Here is an 18631-nt window from a genome sequence, read left to right as displayed (position 1 = left end):
GCCAAAAAATTAAAATGACTGATTTTTCCAGGAAAAGAATATCTTCTTTAGAAAGGAAACTATATCCCTAGAGCCTAAGTAACAATATTTTCTGAGTGAATAGTAAGATATTTTCAGGTTAAGTGGATATAATTTCCTTTCCTTATTGAAATGTCAGTGTTAGTACAGCACGTCACCTAACTCTGGGCATTTGGATAGTGCTGGGTCAAGCGTGTTCACATGGACGTAACGATTGCAGGGCTCAAGTATATAGGCCAATATACCATATGTCTTAATATTTTTAAAATATATATATATTGATTGATTTCAGAGAAGGAGAGAGAGATAGAAACATCAATGATGAGAGAGAATCATTGATCGGTTGCCTTCTGCATGCCCCCTTCTGGGGATCGAGTCTGCCACCTGGGCATGTGCCCTTGACTGGAATCGAACTCGGGACCCTTCAGTCTGTAGGCCAACACTCTATCCTGTGAGCCAAACCAGCAAGGGCCATATGTCTTAATATTTAAGTTATAAAAAAAGGTAACACATTGCAAAAATATGTGTTATTCTCTTATCTTGACATATATAATTATCATAATGACAAAATTGGGAATATATATATTAATCTATGGTTTTTATATGGCTGAAAGTCGGCAAATTATCAAAGACAAGGGATTAATTTTTTATTGAGCATGTCTGAGTGTTCTGTTGATAGTCCAATGATATTTTGACGACGAACAAAATAGATACAGAAATTTAAGAGTAATAGGAATTTTTAATATTGCAAAAATGTTCCATAGTTACTGTATGCAACTCTTATGAATACCACAGTAATTTGTATCTCTGCAACCACAAATTAGAACGTGAAGAATAACAAGAAAAAATGCTGGCCGGGCACTACTGGGAAACAACACTTTGTTATAAAAGCAAGAATATGCACTTATGTTATCTGAGAGGAGGGATTTGAAAAATTCCTTAATATGTTTTCTCTTACCTAAGGGCTTCTGCTGTTCCAATCTTGCCTCCACTCCAAAGCAGTTTTCCTCTTCAACAGCAACAGCCATCCAGATACAATCACTTTTTCTAGACACAAAGCACACGATAGATACAAGCTTTTCCTTGGAGTCTGAACAATGTTAATCATAACACAGGTGTTCAGGGTTACAGGTTGTGCTGTGTCAGTGCGGAGTACTGAATTCATAGTAAGAGCACCCATGTTTCTTTATTAAGTTTAATTACCATGTGTTTGTGATATGCAGGGCTTGAAGTGCAGGGCCAAGGGCAGGGCCCTTTAGCTTTCATGTAAAGGCAATACTAGAGGTAGGTTATTTTTCAAGTGCTTTCACAGTTGTGCCGAATCCAAAAAATGGTTAAGGCATGAACAAGCTTCCTCAGAAAGATTTTATTTGGGGGCTCTTAGGATTTGATAATTCTGTGGAGTACAATGTGTTATCAAGGTGGCCATTACCATGTAGGAACAGAGTTGTAGATTTGCTTCTAGCAAAAAGGCTTTAGCTTTTTTTTTTTTCTTTCTCATAGACATGGTCAGGTCTATTCCAAGAGTAATCTGGTTTTCTCCAGTGTTTTGTTTTCTTATGAGAGTGCCTGATCCAATTGAACTTGGCAACACCTTGATCTTGACCCATTTTCTTGCTCTCATGCCACTATAGCTTTTCACACCCAAATCCCTCTGTCATCACTGATTTAATTTTGGTTTACTACAAGAATTTTCAATTTCTGATGCATCAAAAGTTTTGTCTTCCCTAAGCATGCATTTCCTCTCCAGTCTCATAACACTACAGACTCGAAACAATGGCTATCTGTTTCCTCCTGTTAGGTTTCCTTAAACAGGCTTTAGAGAGCTGCCATGTGTTTATCTTTCATAACACTCTGACAAGCACCCCTCCATGACTCACACATACAGAAAGCCAAAAGCCCTGAATGGTTGTTTATTCTCACCAGCTGGATGACCTTGCACGTGGCTCTCAGCATGGGCGAGAATGAGGGAACCTTCAAAGGGTGGTCATGTAGATTTAAGTACAAACAAAGCTGCATGAACTTGCACTTTGCTTAGATCCTTTAAGGAAGTTCAGAGTTAACCATGAAACTCATCTCAGCTTGCCATCTTTGCTTTTCCCCATTTATGCTCAAATGGGAGAGGAAAGACCAGGTCTTGTGGTCAGAGAAACAGAAATACAGTGAGGCCTTGTCATTTCCAAAAGCTTACAGTATAGTACCTAGCCCTTAGGACTGATGCTCTGTGGCTACACAGCACATCACTTGATGACCTGATTAGATCAACATCCTATACTTAAGAGAAGTAAAGACAGGGCAATCTCTTACCACATTCCTGAATTATATGTGGCTTCTAGGAATTGTTCAGCTTACAGATCCCCCTTCATCTGGTTGTTTTCTGTCCCGTTTTGTAGAGTTTTATCTGCAGCATGCACAGTGTAGTTAGTATTTAGCAACAGACTCAAGGGACCCCAATCAGAAATGTGGAGGTCTTTCTCTGCTCAGCATTCTTCTCACTGGTGGTCTGCCCTGAAAACTCCAGCTGTCTCTACCTCCTCAACTCAATTGAGGTGCTAAAATGGAAGTGCTCTGTTTGGGTGCCTGCTGCCTGGATCATGGTCAGGTTAGTAGCTTCAGGCAGAAAATAAGGACTCACCTCATTTGTTTCCCTTTTCTCAGACATCACAGTCTGGCTGCCTATTGTTCAATTCCTGTTGCCAATGTTACTCATTTTTCTAGTCGGTTAGGGCAGGTAGTTAAGTCTGCTACCAGGTACTCCAATCAGACTAAATAAGACTAAAACTGAGATAAAGACAACAAATCCATTTTCTCTTTTTTTTAGACTTTACTTTCCATGCTGGAAACAGGAAGTAGGTGCTCAGCTCTGGGGGGAAAGCTAAAAGATGTCTTAATCTTAAGAAGAGTCACAATGAAGAGGAACACTCTTTTTCTGTCCCTGGATATTGTCTTGAGGAGACAATCTCACAACTCAATCACAACTAAATTACAGAAGAGGTACATAAGGCAAGGACAGCCACATGGAAAGATGGAAGTGCCTAGGTCCTTCAAAAATGATATTGAGACAGTGAATTGACTAGCCACAAAGTTCATAACTTTAGACTCTTTAAATTCCAAAGATGATAAATTCTTTACAATTAGAGCCAGTTGAGTTACTTGCAACCATTACTTGCAACCAAAAATCATTGTAACAGACACAATCCTTTTTATGAGCAGGTGACTTTGAGAGTCCTTAACTGAATGAGGTAGAAGAGGACAATTATGAAGACATGAAGAGACAGTGAGGAATTCACTTTGGCACATAATGAGTTTGGGTTACTTAGAGATCAACCAATGGAATGTTCAACATGCAACCTGGGCATGTGACCTGAAGATGAGAAATATCATAGAGATTTAAAGGTCATCAGTGTATGGTCCTTGAAGTTATGTTTTAGAGAATATTGCTCAAGAGAATAAGCAAGGAATGAGAGCACTAATATTATTCAGGTGAATAGTAAAACATAGCCAACAAAAGAGCCTAAGATGAGATGGTTAGAGAAGAGGAGGAAACTGGTCTCACAGATGTCACTTTTAGTGGAGATGTCCATCAACTCTAGTCTTAAGGAGCATGTACTGCCCTCACTCTAGGTAACCTAATTTTATCCTGTCCTTTTCTCTCAGACATGAGAAGAAGGCTGGATTAGGATCCGAGATGAATCATGAGGCCTGGCCTAGGAAAAACATCAGGAGAACACTCTGGATGAAAAATAAAGGAACTCATGGAAATAGAGATAGATCTCATAGATTTAATGCAGCCATGTCATGTTCGTTCTTGTTAATTTTGGTTAGGCAACACTGTTGTTGTTTTTTTACACTTACAAAGTAGGATATAAAGAAATCCAAACAGAGCCATAAAGACCATAGCTCTTTATATTAATTTTTTTGTATTTTACCAATAGTACAAATAATTCTTAATTGTACTTCTCTGAATTTGACAAAGTTATGCAATAAATCAGAAGAGCAATAGTTTTTTTCCCCTCTCTCCTAGGCACTAATCCCCTAATTAATAGCCTCTAAAACTTTGTAATACTAAAGAATTATAATCTGAAATTGCCATTATAAGAATATTTATTTGGTGATTCCCTAATGATTTTTCTTTATAGAATCATGAGTGTCTTCAAAATATGCATACTTAGGACACCTTAATGCCATAGTACAAACCTTTAAAATAAATGAAGTTTAGAGTTAGGCTCAAATAGGATTAGAAGACTAGCATTTTCCTAAACTAAAGGAAAAGTTATCTCCTTTGGCTGTCAATCACAAACCAAAGTCTTGAACTTTGACCTATGTTAGCAATTATACATAGCTGCAACCAAATTAAAACCTAGATAATTCAGTATTTATTAATTACTGTAAAATACACATATAAAGATAAGTACCATTAGAAAGAAATATATTTGAACACATATATTTAGGACTGTTTTTCTTTGGAAACAAAGATTATATATAAGGTTGCAAGGATTTAATGAGAGAATGTGCATAATGTACCTGCCCCAGGGCTTGGCACCGAGAAACACTCAAATGAGAACTATCACTATTATGACATCATCATCCTGGCTAAGACCAATCCCATTATTATAAACACTGAGATTTTTTTGTTTTACACTTAAGACTGGCATGGCCTAATTATTTGTCTATAAAAACAGGTTGTATCAAGTTTAGGAAGGGGTAGATAAAAGTTTATCAAATAAAAAGTCTCTCCTTCAGTAATCCCAGTATCAAGAATGAGTGAAGGAATGTTGAGGCTAAGAACTGAGGGAAGTCTTTTAAGAAGTTACGATTGCTGTTGCTAAGGGATTCCCAGTCTGTTCAGTTCACCTCTGCCAAACCATCGTGCCCATCACATCCCCTCTGGAGGCAATAGGGATCCCAAAAGTACTAGAGGAAGCCAGCTCTACATGGCAGCTCATCAACCAGTCTCATATAGCTGTCTCTTCCAAAGAGTGGGAAATAACATGCCTTCTCTCCAGGCTAATTATTATTCCCTCTCTTTGCCCCTTTGTGCTATTAACTCTATAGCTCTCTTTTTAAATTAATTTCATTTTTTAATACAGTTTATATTCAATATAATTTTGTATTAGTTCCAGGTGTACAGCATATTGCTTAGACAATCATATACTTTGCAAAGTGTTCCCCCCCAATATTTCTAGTAGCCAACTGGCCCCACATATAGCTATTACAATATTATTGACTATATTTCCTATGCTATAATTTACATCCCTGTGACTACTTTGTAACTAAAATCTATCCTTTCCCTGCCTAATCTCAATTCTCAATGAGATGTTCTTTTTCTGATAAAAGCCTGGAAAATCCTGAAATGGCTTCAGGATATATCAGGTTGGGAAACAAAGATCATGTAGTAGTGCTCTACGTCATTTTAATTTTCAATTTTCCTTTTTCCTTGAAGAGCTTTCACAAGGTTTGATAAAATTTGAGTAATGCTTAGTAACTTACCAATAATATTTACTGAAAAAGTGTTAACTAAGCTATCTGTCAACTGATGGCTGTTGGCACTAATTCAATGCCAACAAGAATCCCCACCTTGGGCTTCGGTGAAGAAGGAAACTTTATTTAGTGCAAAAGGTGTTAAAACAGCCCTGCTGTGCACTAGCTCAACAGTGCTACAGTGGGGCTGTGAAACAGCCCTGGGGACAGGCCCCTCGCTGGATAGACAGCCCTACTCTGCTCCTTCATGGTCTGCTCTGCTCTGTACTTTGTGCTGCGCTAGTCTGTTGTGCTCCACATGTTCTGCTTTGCTCTGCTCCAGCGAGTCACCCTAGTTGTTTCTGCTCTAGCTGGGGAAAGGCAGTCTTTGGTGGAAAGTATGCTCCTGGAGCTAGAGGGGAGCTGACTTATATTACAGAAGTCCTGCCCCTGGTCCCTGATTGGTCCTGCCTCAAGCAAATGAGGGCACCAAATCATCAGTTTGGTCCCAAGGCACTGTCCTGATTGGTCAGAGCTGTGCAGTTCTGATTGGATAAGGAAAGGAAGCCTCAGTCCTATTGGTTGAATAAGATTCCAGGAAACTTTTACAAGGGCTGATTCAAATGGGAGAAACAGTGCAGGAGGGCTGTTCAGTGCAAATGCATGTTAGTGCAGAGGCAGGCAGGTTAGTGCAGAGGCTTTTCAGCAAAGGGCAGTTTGCCTGACAGGCCCCTGTGTAGAAATGGCTGCTAGGCTCCGCCTTCTTTATTTGAGCCCAGTTAGCCACCAAGAGCCCTTCTTAATAGGTGTTTTTTTTCCCCCTCAGAGTTCACATACCTCAGTCTCTGTGGCCCTAATGTTTCTGCAAGTCCATTAAAATTGGTGTTCTTCCATACTCAATTCTAGGCTCCCTCATCTTTTCCATCTATAGCAGTCCCCCCTTATCTGCGGTTTCAGTTTCCACAGCTTCAGTTACTCATGCTCAACTGCAGTCTGAAAATATTAAATGGGAAATTCTAGAAATAAATCATTCATCAGTTTTAAATTGTGCACTGTTCTGTGATGAAATCTCAATCCCACCCGGGATGTGAATCATCCCTTTGTCTAGCTTATCCTTGTTGTAGACACTCTCCAACCATTAGCTCCTTAGTAGTCTTCTCACTGATCAGATCCACTGTGGTAGTATCTCAGTGCTTGTGTTCAAGTCAACCTAATTTTACTCAATAATGGCCCCCCAAGTGCAAGAGTAGTGATGCTAGCACTTCAGATATGCCGAAGACAAGCTGTAAACTGCTCCTTTAAGTGAAAAGGTGGAAGTTCTCAACTTCATAAGGAAAAAATTTGTATGCTGAGGTTGCTAACAGCTATGGTAATAATGAATCTTCTTTCCAAGAAACTGTGAAGAAGGAGTAAAAAATTTTGTGCTAGTTTTGCTATTCTACCTCAAACTGCAAAAGTTATGGCCACCGTGCACGGTAAGTGCTTAGTTGAGATGGAAAATACTTTAAATTTGACATAGCATTACAATGGCTGAATGATCCTCCTTCTGACCTGTTATTAGAAGATCAACAATAGTCTAGCACCGTTACAATACCTGTGTCATTCACCTCATTACATAGGCACTGTATCTCATATCGTCATCATAAATAGATGGGTGAGTACAATATAAGATATTTTGAGAAAGCCTACAATCACATATCTGTAATTATAGTATATTGTTATAATCTATTAGTGGCCCAGTGCACAGATTTTTACACATTGAAAGGAAATTAATTGGAAGGTGGCTGGCAGGGCAGGACTGGGCAAGATGGGCCAGATATGCCCTAGAGCCAATCTCTCGCCGTCCCTCACTGGCTGGCCACACCTGGGCTGGTGCTGGGGCTTGAAGGGCATCTGTGGAGTGAGTGGGGTCCCTCTGGCAGGTGGGGTCCCTCGGCCTGGCCTGCAGGGATCAGGCCGAAACCGGCAGTCCAACATCCCCGAGAGTGCAAGAGGTCACTCTACAAAGTTGCTGTCGCTCGGCAGCTCCTGCATTGAGCAACTGCTCCTGGTGGTCAGTGCACGTCATAGCTACTGGCCAACTGATCGTCTGGTCAGCGGGTTGCTTAGGCTTTTATATATATAGATTTTAGTATTAGTTATTATTATTAATCATTTATTGTGTCTAATTTATAAATTAAACTTTATCATAGGTATTAATGCATGGGAAAAAACATAGTATATAGGGTTTGGTACTATCTGTGGTTTCAGACATCTACTGGGGCTCTTGAAATGTATCCCCCATGAATAAGGGGGGGACTACTGTATATTATCTCTCTGAACAATCTTGTGCTTCCACATGTTTCAGTTATAATCTATATGCTGATGACTTCAACTACATATTTTCAGTTCAGTTTTTTTATCTAAAGCACAAAGTACATATCTAACTACTCTTAGATATACCTCAGATACCTTGACCTTGAATCCATCATTTACTCCCCAAATCCTGATTATTTCCATTACTTACATCTTCCAGTGGAACCACAGAATTAGTCCATCAATAGTCTAAACCAGAAAGAAAAATGTTGCCTCTGTTATAAACCACACATGCAGTCAGTCAAATCCTACTGACTTTACCTCAAGTATTTTCTTAGTTTTTCTACCTGTGCACACCACTACTGCCTTCCCTAGCCTTGGCCACTATAATCTCTAACCTAGATTCCTTTAAGATCCTCATAATTGTCTCACTGACTCTAATCTTCCCCTTCTACTATACTCGAGTCAGGATGCTCTTTCTAAACAAACATCTGTGATATATAATAACAGAAATCTGAGTAAAAAAATGGAATTATTGAGAAGCAATACTAAGGGGTTAATAGATTTTTAAAGATTTATCAGGCCATTTTGAGATTCAGGAAAAAAAATGAGCTCAGATACAATGGGGGCTCTTCTCATAACTGCTTATAAAGTTGACAAAGATGATAATGAAGATGAAATAAAAAGATGACTTGTAGGTTCTTGTAAGCAGACCAGTAGGGAAGTAAATACATTGGGAAGTAGTGGAGTAGTGGAGTTAGGCTCACGGAAACCAATCTATCTTTAAGGCTGGCCCCAGAATGGCTGGGGAGGTCAAAACAAACCTGTGTCCAAACATAAGCAGCATTCAGGCAGATGTTATTAGATTGAGAACCAGGAGGCTAACCAAGGCAACATCAAGTAATGGACACAGAAATTGATAAAGCATGTCAATACATTGAATTACTAACTACAAAAATAACAAATAATTGTGAGGTTTTATATTTGTAACTATAGTTATAACAAAATACTGGTCAACAACAAAGAAAAGGTAAAGTATAAATGAATAACAAAAGTGTATAAGTATCCTTTTTATAGTCAAGAAGAAGTGATTATATATATAATTTATAAAAATAAATATATATATATATAAATGTAAAGAGATTTGCAAAAACGTAAAACAATGCATCCTTCTTACTAATCTTACTAATTTTTTAGTTTTGAAAATATAGTTTTTTTCATAAAGATATTTGTTATTTATATGTAGTAGACTTATGATTACTATTTTAAATAAATCAACCAATAAACATGTGTTTCATTTCTTAGTTTTAATGTCTAATCTCAATAGATATAATAGCAATAGATATAACCCACATAAATAAAAGCTCTTTGGGGTTCTCAATGACTTTTAAGATTACAAAGGGATATTGAGGTAAAAAATTTAATAACCACCACTTTTCGGCTGGAAACTCATGAAGGCTAACTAACATGGCTGACAACAGCAATAAAATGGCTTATTTTGAACAAAATGATTGAATTTGAACAAAATGAAGGCGGAAGCCTGAGGAGGTACTGTTGAAAAATCAAGGGCAGTCCTCACAATTATATAAAATTAGTAGAAAATGCCTCATCTTCTCATCCTTCTGGGACTACTCCTTCTACCCACTCATGTGAAGCAGGGTATCAGTATGGCACCATTTCCAGGCACAGAGACCACAGATGTATAAACAACCTTCTACCCCTTTCAGGGAAGTCAACGGATGTGCCAGAGCTCTTGGCTCTGTTTACACGGGAAAACACTCTTTCCCTTACAGGAAAAAAAAATTAAATTTTGCCAGTGTCGCCAGGAAGGTGGGGTAGTGGAAGCTATATGTGAAATAATACAAAAAGTATTCTTTTCAAAGCTGCAGAACCAAGAGTGGAATGGGAAAATGGAAAAGGACAAATGGAGGCAAGGATCCAAGGGGATAATGTTTCAAAGCACAGAGGCGTAAAATATACTCTGTAAATGCAGTGATACCGTGTAGTGTTCTAAGCCATTAAATTATAACCGCCTGGAGTAAATTTTTAAATGCGCCATGTACAAAGTTACCAAAATGAGGGAAGCTGATCCTTTTATTTTTGTTCGACTTACATTGTGTATATAAGTAGTATTTCTTGGAGAAAATTTCAGAAACTATAGCAATCTCTCAAACCAGATGGCTAATATTACCATCACTACTTCAATTTCATATATTTAAACACTAGGCAGAATGTTTGAGTCAATCTGCAATAAACCTAAGAAAATAATTCAGGTTGATTGAAGATGGAGCCAATTTGTATCCTATTCGGGTGTCTTGTTTTTCAGCTCCTGCATATTAACAGGTATGATGTGAGAGTGAATTTACGGAGGCACAAGTCGAAACCTGGGATATGTGTTGTAACTGTGAATTAACAGACGCGCCAAAACTTGTACTGACTGAAACTCACAGCTCCTCTTTCTAAGCATATCAAGTATTTGACGTATCTACTTTCAAGCTCCTGCAAAGATATTTCTATCTTATAAATAACTGTGCTCCCATGAAACAAAACAACAAAAGTAAGATTACTTTCTTCAGTATAATGGTAACCCATTACAATAACCGACAAACCTAAAATATCAAAAATCTGATGAGTTCATTGCTTTGGTCTTCTATTAGGCATCCACATCACTGTAAGGGTGACCCTAGCAGTCTCTTTTGCCTCTTAGTTTTCCCACAGACCTTATTCTTTACAAGAACCTGTGCTCATTTTGCTTTAGACTTTTTTGATTTCGGTTTTAACACCCCTTTACATGCTTATTTTCTATGGGCACTAGGTTCCAGTGTTCTTTGGGGTACTTGACAGTAAGAAGAATATTACATTTTAGAACCAAAGGAAACAAAATGCTTACTGTTTTGTAGAATGATTAAGAACAAAGAAACAAATTTCCTGATCATTTAAACATATATACTTTCAGTGGTATTAGGTTCTCCTAGATAAAGCATTCTCATTTTTATTCATATTAATTTCTGAAACAGAGACTAAAATATCTCAAAAAGCTTTCCAAGAATGTTATCTTTTACACCCAACTTAAGCTTCATTGCCAACTACAACGCTCACAAAACTTATTTTATAAAAATAAGCTCTGAATGAATGAGACATAGGTATCAAGGCAATTATGTATTATTTAGCCATCTAGTCTCCATATGTGTATGTTTTTTATCTTCCCTGCTTTCAGTTGTCTGCATGAAAAACAGTTAAATGTGAAAAGAAAACAGAGTGTTGGGCCATTATGACCCTATCCAAATGATTCACTAATGAGTAGCTTTTATTTACCTTTTATTTCTATTCTGATTCTCTCCCACAAATCTTTGATAACAGCAAAAGTTGCTTCTGTAAATTAATCTTCATGAAAACCTTCTTTATATTCATGTTTTATTAGATTGTGTCAATTAGTCTCCTGCAGTTCTAAGAGGCTGTATCTACTAGCAAAAATCCTTTGTAAATCACTGACACTCTTCCTTTACCAGCAGAATAACCTGAGGCAGGAGGACATGAGTACGTGTTACCTGGCAATGTGTTTATCTGTGAGCTCTTGGCTGCGGCGTCTTGGGGAATTCTGACATGGGAAAATATTTCAAGGTTGATTTGCCCTCTGGAAGGGGCCCAGGTCTAGTTGTTTTCAAGGTATTCAAATGTTTCCCATCTGTTATCAAACTATTACTAAGCAACCTTCATATTCTATCCAGGCTTTTGGCAGGACTCCAGGAATACAAATATAAATAATTTAAATAAAATAAGAGTCCCTGATTTCAAGAGGCTCATAGTCTAGTAAACAGAGACACACTGAGGAAAATTCAACATAGATTGTGAATATTATCCCTTCACTCTCATTGAGACCTTTGGATGCCAGGCACTGTGTTATCGGGATAGCAGAAGGGAACTCAGAGGAAAGGCCCTTAGCCCAACAGGAGGGTTCAGAGGTGATTTCCTGAAAAGATATAACATTTGAATTTTTACTTATACACAGAGAGATGAAGACAGGGACAAGGGCATTATGGGTAAGTAAAGGGCATCGTCAAAAACAAAGTAGTGTGAAATGTCATGCACAATGCAGGAATCTATACTAGTTACTATTTCTAGAACATTAAATGCTGGGTTAGAGAAATGGCCAATGAGATTGGGATTCTGTGAAGAGGGGAGAGCTGGGTTGAAAATTATCAAAAAAGCACCCGTCTTCTCTAGGGCCCCTTGACTAGAAGGAACCTAGAAAAGCTGAAGGCATTCTCTCAGCAAAAAATTATAACCTCATTAGGCTAACATAATTATTTTACAGAATTTAAGTAAGAACTTTCATGTGGTATAGACAGAAAAGGGAGGTTAGATACATACCAAAGAAATAATTATAAAGGTTAGCTTGACTAAAGAATTGAATTTTTCGCAGACATGCAACACACATTTACATATACATAAAAACTCTAGGATAGCAACTTATTTGTATTAGCTAAAATATATTTACTTAATATGCAGTGTCTAAAGCCACTACCCAGGTCATGATTAACCTGAAAGTGAGTGAAAATAATATAACCAGTTTAAACCAGATTCCTGCTCACTTTAGTTCTGTATATACTTCCTAGCTTCTGTAACATCTACAACTGGAGACACACTTATTATATATTTCTGTGGGGAGAATAAGGAAAAGACAGAGAAGGATTATCCCTATATTGTCTAATTTTTCCTAATCCTGTCCTAGCTGTTCTGGAGAAAAATCAGTTCTATGATGTGAATTGCATACAAACTATTCACGGTTGACCACATCCGCTGGGCAAGACTCACCAATCCCAAGGAATGTACAAACTCAGGTTCCAAAACACAGGCTGTCTGATCATTCTGGCCGTCTAAATTGGGAACTAATTAAATGTTTTAACTGGAAGTCTCTCCTTGCTGCAGCAGAAAGAGTCATTTTGAAGCAGACATATCAATGAAACACTTCTTTGGGAAAATTCAGTTCAACTACAAGAAACAACTGCTTTTGGTTGGCAGCACAGTCTATTCCTACTTGATCCCTGCCACCCCACAATGCATACACACAGGCTAAATATCACTTACGATGAGAGGTATAACTACAGAGAAAGGATGACATGAAATCTCACAGATGTCAAACTCATCAGAAACAGTTTGTTCTCACCTATCTAGGATTTCAATCCAGTCCACTGGGGCTGATGAAAGATTATATAAATTATTTGCGTAAAGACGCTTTTAGAGCAGCAGTTAAACATGTTGGGTATCGTTTGAATGCAGTAAGAGTGGGAGGTTATTCATTTCCATTAGTAATTAGATGTTGATTGAAGCATTTCTTCTGTTTTGCAATCCCTTAAACAGGTATAATATTCTGAGGCAGCAGAGCTCTAATTCTCTCCAAGTGAGGAGTCTCCACTTAAACTTACAGCCCAAGTTTCTTCAGAGGGGCAACTGGAATTATTAGACTAGCCTATGTGGATCTAAGAAGTGAGTCTGGCCAGAAACCCAGAAGGCCAGAAAGAGGAAGCAGTCACGTGTATTGAAGTGAGACATCTCTACTTGGATTTATAGCACAAGTTTCTTTAGAAAAGCAGAAGCCTTTAGTACCACAAAGTCTCATGTATTATTATTGGGTATCACCCCACTCAATTGTTTTGGATGCAAAAATTAGTGTTAAACATGAAAACAGTTGCAACAAATACACAGAGACTTCAAGTTGTTCAGCAACTGCTCTTGAGCAAGAACTAGCTAGAATGAAGATAGCCATTACTATTGACTGACCTGAACACTTAATATGAGTCAGAAATTGTGCAAGGTAATGGTATACAGATATAAAAAAAGACACATTAAATAGGGTAGACAGCCCGGCTGGTGTGGCTCAGTGGTTGAGCATTGACCTATGAACCAGGAGGTCATGGTTCAATTCCTGGTCAGGGCACATACCAGAGTTGCAGGCTCCATTCCTAGTTGGGGGTGTGCAGGAGGCAGCTGATCAATGATTCTCATCACTGATGTTTCTATCTCTCTTCCCTCTCCTTTCCTCTCTCTGAAATCAATAAAAATATATTTTAAAAACTAGGGTAGACACATAAAAATATAACTTTGATATTGTAAGTAAGTTCCAAGACAGAGATACGCATAGAGTGGTACAGAAGAAATTCGAAAAGGAAATCAGGCCTAAACTAAATTCTGCACAATGAGTAAGAGTTGGCCAATTTAAGAAGGAATAGATGGATATTCCAGGTAGAGGGAGAAGAATAACCCAAATAAACTATGTGGTTTTACTATAAGCAGTTTGATATTATCAGACTACACATTGAGAAATGAAGATTGGTAAGTAATAAGAAGAGAGAACTCAGTAAAAACAAATACCTTTACTTATTGGGGGCAAAAAACTCTTGAGGAAAAAAAAGAACTCTCTTGAAAATAAGAAATGTCTAATTTTAAATATTGTCAAAACATTTCAGTAGGCGTATAACAAAATTGAATATCCGAATAACCAAGAAACTTATGAATATTTGATTCCCTCATTAGTAATCATAGGAATGCAAACAAACTTTATGTTATGATAAGGAACTTGACCTTTTTCCTCTGGGTAACGGTAAGCCATTGAATAAGTTTTACAGAAAACCAAGAAAAAATAGACAATGTAAATAGATCCACAGGAGATCCAGATATTGATACAGTAGTTTATATGGAAATGCAATAGACCAAGAATGGCCAGAATATTCTTGGAAAAGAAGAACAAAGTTGAAGGACTTACTTTACCAGATAGTAAGACTTATTATAAAGCAACAATAATAAAGGCAGAGTGTAATGATAGACAAATAGATCAATGGAACAGACTACAGGGTCCACAAACAGACATACAAATACTATAGTTTTGATTCAGGTGGCACTACCAAGCAGAGGGCAATGCATCATCTCTCAGTAAATGGTGCTGCGTTATCTGGATATGCACATACAAAATAAATAAATAAAAGGCCCTGGCAGGTTTGGTTTAGTGATAGAGCATCGGCCCCAGGACAGAAGAGTCCCAGGTTTGATTCCAGTGAAGGGCACATACCTGGGTTGTAGTCTTGATCCTCGGCCCGGCGGAGGGCAACCCATTAATGTCTCTCTCACACATCAATGTTTCTCTCTGTCTCCCCCCCTCCCTTCCAGTCTCTCTAAAAATCAATGGAAAAATATCCTCAGGTGAGGATTAACGAAAAATAAAAAAATAAGTAAATAAATAAATATTAAAAGGACTCCTACCTCACATGACAAAAAAAGATCAATTCCAGGTACATTATAGACCTAAATATGAAAGGTAAAACATTAAAACCTCTAGAAGAAAACACAGAAAAATATTTTTATGATGTGGGGGCAGGCAAAGATTCTATAAACAGGACTCATAAAGGATTAGTCTTAAAGGAAACAAATGATAAATTAGATTATATTTAAAATTAGAAACTTCTGATAATCAAAAGACTATTAAGAGAGTGTAAAGTTTTATATATATATATAATCTGCATCCATATCCATGTCTATCCATCCCACAAAAGCATATATTCAGAATATATAAAGAACTCTTACAAATCAGAAAAAATGCAATAAATCCAATTTTTTAAAATGAATAGACACAATACAAAGTAGATATCCGAACACCCAAGAAACATATGAATGTTTAACAGTAATCAGGGCAATGAAAAGTAAAATCACAATGAGAGTATTAGACATCCCTTGGACTAGGTAAACTTAAAAAGACAGATCATACCAACTGTAGGCAAGGTTACAGAGCTACTGGTGCTCTCAAACAATGACAGAGGAATTTAATTAGTGCAATCACTTTGGAGGACTCTTTGGTAGCAACCACCAAAACTGGACAGAAGTGTACTTTGTGGCCTAATAATTTCACTACTAGGTATGTATTTTCTCAATATAAATGCATAATATCTTCATCAAAATAAATGTTCAGAGCATCACCATTTGTAATAATCTCAGGATGGAAACTGCTGAAATGTCCAATACCAGTAGAATGGATAAACAAATTATGGTATAGTTATAGAATGGGATACCATATAGTAGTGAGAATGAATATTCCACAACTATATACAAGCATATGATGAATTTCACAAACATAAATGTTAGAGAAATGAAACTATAAAAAAGTATATATCACATGCCTTCATTTTCATAAAATATAAAGTATGTTGTTAGAAATCAGGATAGCAATTATCCTTGGGGTAAGGAATGACTAGAAGATGATACAAAGAGGAGCTTTTATAGATGCAGATAATATTCTGCTTTTTACTCAAATGGTGGTTATACAAATATATTCAGTTGATGAAAATTATTTGCCTGAGCACTAATGATATGTGCACCAATCTGTATATTCTGCTAGTTTTATTTCAACATACTGGCTAAAAAGCATCAAGAAGAGTCAGGCAGGTAAAGTACAGTAAATGAGAGAATCAAACTTGATGTAAGAGTACCAACTATACTTCTTGCTATGGTTTGTTCTTAATATTGTATATCAATAAAAATTATATTAAGCTCAGCCGGTATGACTCAGTGGTTGAGCAGTTACCTATGAACCAGGAAGTCATGGTTTGATTCCTGTCAGGGCACGTGCCTGGGTTGCAGGCTTGATCCCCAGAGTGGGGCATGCAGGAGGCAGCCAAAGGATGATTCTGTCTCATCAATAATGTTTCTATCTCTATCTACCTCTCCCTTTCTTTCTGAAATCAATAAAATAAATAAATAACTAAAAAATATCAAAACACAAAAATATAGAAAATACCCTGTAAGTGAGTTAATAAAGGATATGACCACTAGTTAGAACTAAGAAAAAAGTAGGCAACTGGCAGAAAATAAAGGGAGAAGATCTGACCTGCTGAAAAGCATACTTCTGGGAGGGGAGGGCTAGAAGGGGTCAATGGAGGGGGAAAGGGGACATAAGTAATACTTTCAACAATAAAGATTTTAAAAAATAAATAAGATACAAAGCATACTGTTGGGCTCAAGGAGACATTAATAATAAATGTGTTTCCCATTCATAGTTGCAGAATATTAGCCCAGTTCATTTTTCTGAAGGAAACTTCTGAGCTTCAAAGAGCCACTTTGGGAAACATGCAGAGAATAAACTCAAACTTTCACATGTAGAATTCCCCCTAATTATTTACAATCTATTTAAAAACACTGAATATATGTCAGTTTATAGGCAAATGATTTTGTTTTCTAGCTAAACCTCCATCTTAAAAAATTAGCTGTATATATATACATGGGCAAAATACAAATACACCCTACACATTTTGCCATGCAATTGTAGCCTGGAATTCCAAAGTACTATATATTTCAGCCTGGTTTGGCCCATTTTTATTCTTTTTTTAAAAAAAAAGTTAAGGTTTTTGTTCTTGTCGTTTGCTTGCTGTTATCCTTTGAGAAGCTCTTGATAACTTCCCTGCAAATTACCATCTCCATCATGGACTCTAACTTTCAGTCAGTCTACACCATTATTGTTTTTCAGCCGTCCCCAGCATGGCTGAATCTTCTAACGATGCTTCATATACAGTAACTACAGATAATGTCTTCACCATGCCTGCTTGTGTGAGCCATCCTTCAGAGCGTGGCAGCCACTTCCCTCTACTAGCCTACACAATAGAACTAGGCTAGAGCAAAGAAGATACAACCAAAGTCAATGCCCTTTTTGCAGCCCAAGTTTGAGAGTGGAGGTCCCTATTTAATTAGTTTTTATGTATCACTCCTAAGTCATTTTGATAAAGCCCTTGCATAAACCCTTTTTGGAAGTAATTCAAGCAAACCAAGCAATTGTGTGGGAACCTTCTTACTATGTATTTTCCTCTTAGTGGTTAGTTCAGATAAAACTTTTAGGAAGCAAAAGAGAATGTCAATACCCAATCACAGGATCAGCTGAATATTTGGTTCTCTTTGGTTACTGTCACAGAGGGAGGGCAGCTGGACTTGGAATGGTCTATGTGGACCGACAAAGAGACACCCATCAGCAGCTCTGAAGGCCAAAGAGGAGGAAGTTGTGAAGTGCCTCATTCAGACCCGATGACCTAAACGGTTGGGGTTCAGCAAATCGCAAATACCTCCTGGGATGGCGAGACAGCACACAGTTCCTGCGGCAGGATGTTGGGCTTGTATCAAGAGTGTGCTGTGTGTCCTTGGCTCTCCTGCTCCAAGGCTGGCATTGGGTCTGCGCTATTGTCCGCTTCACTCAAACCAGAATTGAGGGAGCTGAGGTAAGCCATTGACCCGAGTGTTTCCTCAGCTCCCAAGGAGTGTTTACTGAAAGGTGGTGTTTTTCAAAGCCTTTAATAAGAAGTACACCACGTCCTCCGTACCTTTATTTTTCTAAATGTGTGGAGAGGACACACTGTTTTTGCTTTTTGCCAGCCTTCCAAAACATTCTTGTCACTGCGAGTTGCATGGCATCCTCAGTGCGGACAACATGAGCAGAACTCCGTGCTGCAATGATTTCCAAGCAAGAAAAATCTGACTCTAGAAACATCCCCCAACTAGGGCCCATCAAAAGTGTCAAATTCTTTTTTTTTTTTTGAGAAAAGCAATGCAGACGGATTCTAAAAGTACAATTCATGTTTGCCTTCAGGACTCTAAGACAGAAACAACAAAAAAATGTTTGATTGAATATCCTTTTCATATCATTTTTTTATTATTCTTAAATTGATTGGGGTGACAGTCGTCAACATGAATATATAGGTTTCATGTGTGTGGATTTCTATGTTACAAGATCTGTATATTGCACTGTGTGGCCACCACCCAAAGTCAAATCTTCTCCTATCACCTCATATTAGGACCCCCTCTACCCACCCCCCCCCCCCCCCCCCCA

This window comes from Myotis yumanensis, unplaced genomic scaffold (assembly GCF_028538775.1).
Source record: "Myotis yumanensis isolate MYYU_CA2020_CCGP unplaced genomic scaffold, mMyoYum1.0.hap1 SCAF_6, whole genome shotgun sequence".
Taxonomy (NCBI): Eukaryota; Metazoa; Chordata; class Mammalia; order Chiroptera; family Vespertilionidae; genus Myotis; species Myotis yumanensis.
This window is presented reverse-complemented; position numbering follows the sequence as displayed.